The following is a 3,628-nucleotide window of genomic DNA, read 5'->3' as shown; positions in this document are numbered from 1 at the left end:
TGTTGTGACCACTAAATCTGTCATCTGGCATCTGTCACTCAAACATAACAATATGTCATATTGAGGTACCTCCCTTCAAATCTTTTTGTGCTGTTTGTCGTGGGAGGTGAGTCCAAAATAACCACCTAGCCTAACTCTTTTTTAGGGTTAAATCAATTTGTTTCTGATCCTGACTTCATAAATGGCAGTAGCTTCCCTACTACAGCAGTCTGAACTAATTTGAACACTGTGTTTCTCATCCAGGTATCTGGTTCTTGTATCTGGTTGTTACTGTGATTGTGGTTGTTGTCCTGTTGGCTGTTTTTCTACCGCTCCTGTACAAGTGGAAGAAAAGAAGAAGCTCCAGTGGTGAGTTCCCTTCCTGTTTTAATTCTTTAAATAATCACAAATCAAAAGCAATGAAAACACCTTTGTTGTACTTTGTCTTCCACAGATTTGAGCAGCAGGGTCTACTTAACAAATATGGAGGTGACTATTTTCCAACCTTTTGTTTTCCTTTTTTCCTTTACATCATGGTATCTGTGCTCTAAATGTTTAAATAACAGAGGAGTGTCTGAGCAGTTAAAATAGCTGTGTATCTCATGTATATTATCATTACTTGTCACCTTGTTAAATTATACTGTTGTTCTTTTCAGTCTGTCATCTATGAGAATTCTGCTCGAGTCTCCACATTGGAGGAGTCTGGCTACGAAAACGTCAATCCATCCTCCATCTACCAGACCCTCAATCCAACCACAATGGCTGATCAGACGTACTCCACACTGGGACAGCCAATATAATACTTGTTTTTGTATTTGGATAAATCATACCACAAAAAAATAGTTGGGGTTTATTTTGAGGACATCTTCTTTCTTTAATATCTAAAACATCCTTATCTATTGCGTGTATCCTTTTACATTTCAGTTCATATTTTTTTCAGATTTACTTTACTTTATTTTTTGTATTGTTTCTGTTATTGATCTGTGTTAACTGGCACATGCATCATTGTTTTAATGCTATGTTCTATACCTACTGCAAATGTATATATGGTAGCTACTTCTGTACTATATATAAACTGGGAAACTATCTTTGAGTCTTTGTGAGTGGATGTTAATGTCATTGTTTTGATCCAGATATAGTTAGGTCCATAAATATTTGGACACTGACACGTTTTGTAATTTTACCTGTTTACCAAACCATATTCAACTTATATAATGAATATGGGTTTAAAGTGTAGACTCTTTAATTCGAAAGGCCGATCCTTTGTTATTTCATCATCAATTAAACAGTTAAAATGTCTAGAGTTGATTCCAGGTGTGGTCTTTGCATTTGGAAGCTGTTCCTGTGAACCTTCAACATGCAATCAAAAGAGCTCTCAATGCAGGCGAAACAGGTCATCATTGGACTGCAACATAAACAAATCCATCAGAGAGATCTCAAGAACATTAGGAGTGTCCAAATCAACATTCTGAGGAAAAAAATGCATTGGTGAACTTGGCAACACAAAAAGGCCTGGATGTCCACAGAAGAGAGCAGTGGTGGATGATTGCAGGATCTTTCAAAGGTTAAGAAAAACCCCTTCACAACATCCAACAACACTTTCCAGGAGGTAGACATATCATTATCCAAGTCTACCATAAAGAGAAGACTTCATGAGATACATGAAATACAGACGGTTCACCTCAAGGTGCAAAGTATTCATAAACCTCAAGAATCGAAAGGCCAGATTAGACTTTGCCAAAAAAAACATCTAAAAAACCAGCGAAGTTTGGGAACAGCTTCCTTTGGACAGAAGAGACTCTGATCAACCTGTACCAGAATGATGGGAAGAAAAAAGTGTGGACAAGGCGTGGAACGGCTCATGATTGAAAGCATACCACATCATCTGTAAAACAAGGTGACAGCACTGTGATGGTTGGGCATGCATGGCTTCCCAGGTGTTTCTTAAAGCAAAGAAGTGGAATATTCTGCAATGTGTGAGTCAATCACCTGATCTCAACCTGATCCAGCATGCATTTCACTTGCTGAAGGCAAAAATTAAAGGCAGAGAGATCCAAGAACAAGCAACAACTGAACACAGCTGTAGTAACTGGTTACAGAAAGAGGAGTATGTTACATTTATTCAGTCAGCTCTGACAATAGGAGCGTGAGAAAACAGGAAACCACATAGATAAAAATACTTACAACTTTATGTACCTATGCGGAACTTAAAGTGAGGAACTACACAAGTGTGTACGTAGACTGAAGAGACTGAAGCCATAGCTACAGTTTTCCTGCAGTTTAAGGATTTTCTTCATCAGAAACAATTTCAGAATGAATATCCACCCTGTTCTGCTCTTCTGCTTCTTATCAGGTGAGGACCGATTATCCGACTGTGTTGTTGCTGAGTAAAATGTGTTACCATGTATAAAGGTGTTACTGGTGTTACAAGATATTCACGTATACAATGATTGAATATTTTGCCCAATATCTCCCTCCATGTACTTAATTTTCGTGTATCAGCCCCCACGCACATCAAATTAAAACTATGATTTGTAAAATACAAAGTGAGCCAGTCAAAGAACTCTACAATTATGAACTAAACTGTCTGCTCTGTGACAGTCTGCAGCAGCAAAAAGTCTCATTTTGTCTAACCAACTCAAACACAATCACACTTGAAACAGGTGTTTACCCTTTTAACACAAACATCACTGTTTATCTTGTAATGCAACGACAAAACAACCAAGTTACGCCAGAGGTCTGAAGGTCTTTTCAGTTCGTCACCAATTCTCTCCTATGTTTTATAATTTAAGTACATTATTATCAGATGGTGGTTTAATAAAACAAATACTTGTACAGATGTTTAATTTTCTCAGTTTAATTCTTAATCAAGCATTATTGAATAACAAGTTTAATTTGTACAACTAGTTGAACCAACTTTAGCTTTCTCTGTTAAAGACAGCACGTAGACTGATGAGTCTAAAAAAGAGAAACTAACACCTCCCTTCACACATTGTTGCTGTGTCACAAGTCAGAGGTGTCAGATGAGCAAACCGTACTGCTGTGAGGCTGAACACTTTTATTTTTAGCCCCCCTCTTTTCTCAAAGCAAATTTGAGACTTTTATATTCTAGCTTAATTTTTCTATTTAATTATTTATTTATTTTCCTTATTTTGTCCCAAACTTCTTTTTTTATCAAAATCCCCAAAACAAACTAATACATGTATTATAAAATCTGTAGTTAGTGGGAATGTATTATGTTGCTGAAATAGAAGGAAAGAGTGCTGATACAGGAAAGTCTATTTTTATAACACTTTTCAAAAACAGGCAATTCAATGTGCTTTACATAAAACATAAAAGGCAACAAGGAAAACTTTAAATAAGAAGAACAATACTTTATAAAAAGACATCTGGGGAAATAATAGACTAAAAGAAGTAAAGTCAATGAGGACAAAGATGTAATTTAAAATATTTATATTGAATCAAATCAACTGGTTGAACTGGGAAGCTCCCAGTGTGACTCTGTGGATCAGTGTAAATGTGAATTATTGACTGTTGATTTTCTTCTTCTTTCAACAGTGCTGCAGGATGGAAACATTGGTCTCGTCAATGCAGAAATCCCCATTTTTAAAAGAACTGAAGGACAAAATATCACAGTTCAATGTAACTT

General features: G+C 36.3%; 1 long non-coding RNA gene across 1 annotated transcript; it reads left to right on the top strand.

The window, feature by feature from the left end:
• The first annotated feature begins 258 nt into the window (after window positions 1-258).
• Window positions 259-768, top strand: LOC128356995 (uncharacterized). Its single transcript, XR_008321209.1, has 3 exons — window positions 259-348; window positions 434-468; window positions 636-768. It is a non-coding gene; the product is annotated as an uncharacterized LOC128356995 (long non-coding RNA).
• Window positions 769-3,628: the final 2,860 nt, after the last annotated feature.

The sequence above is a fragment of the Scomber japonicus genome, chromosome 4 (genome assembly GCF_027409825.1).
Source record: "Scomber japonicus isolate fScoJap1 chromosome 4, fScoJap1.pri, whole genome shotgun sequence".
In the NCBI taxonomy this organism is placed as follows: Eukaryota; Metazoa; Chordata; class Actinopteri; order Scombriformes; family Scombridae; genus Scomber; species Scomber japonicus.
The sequence above is the reverse complement of the archived record's forward strand: the minus strand, read 5'-3'. Positions and strand labels throughout refer to the sequence as shown.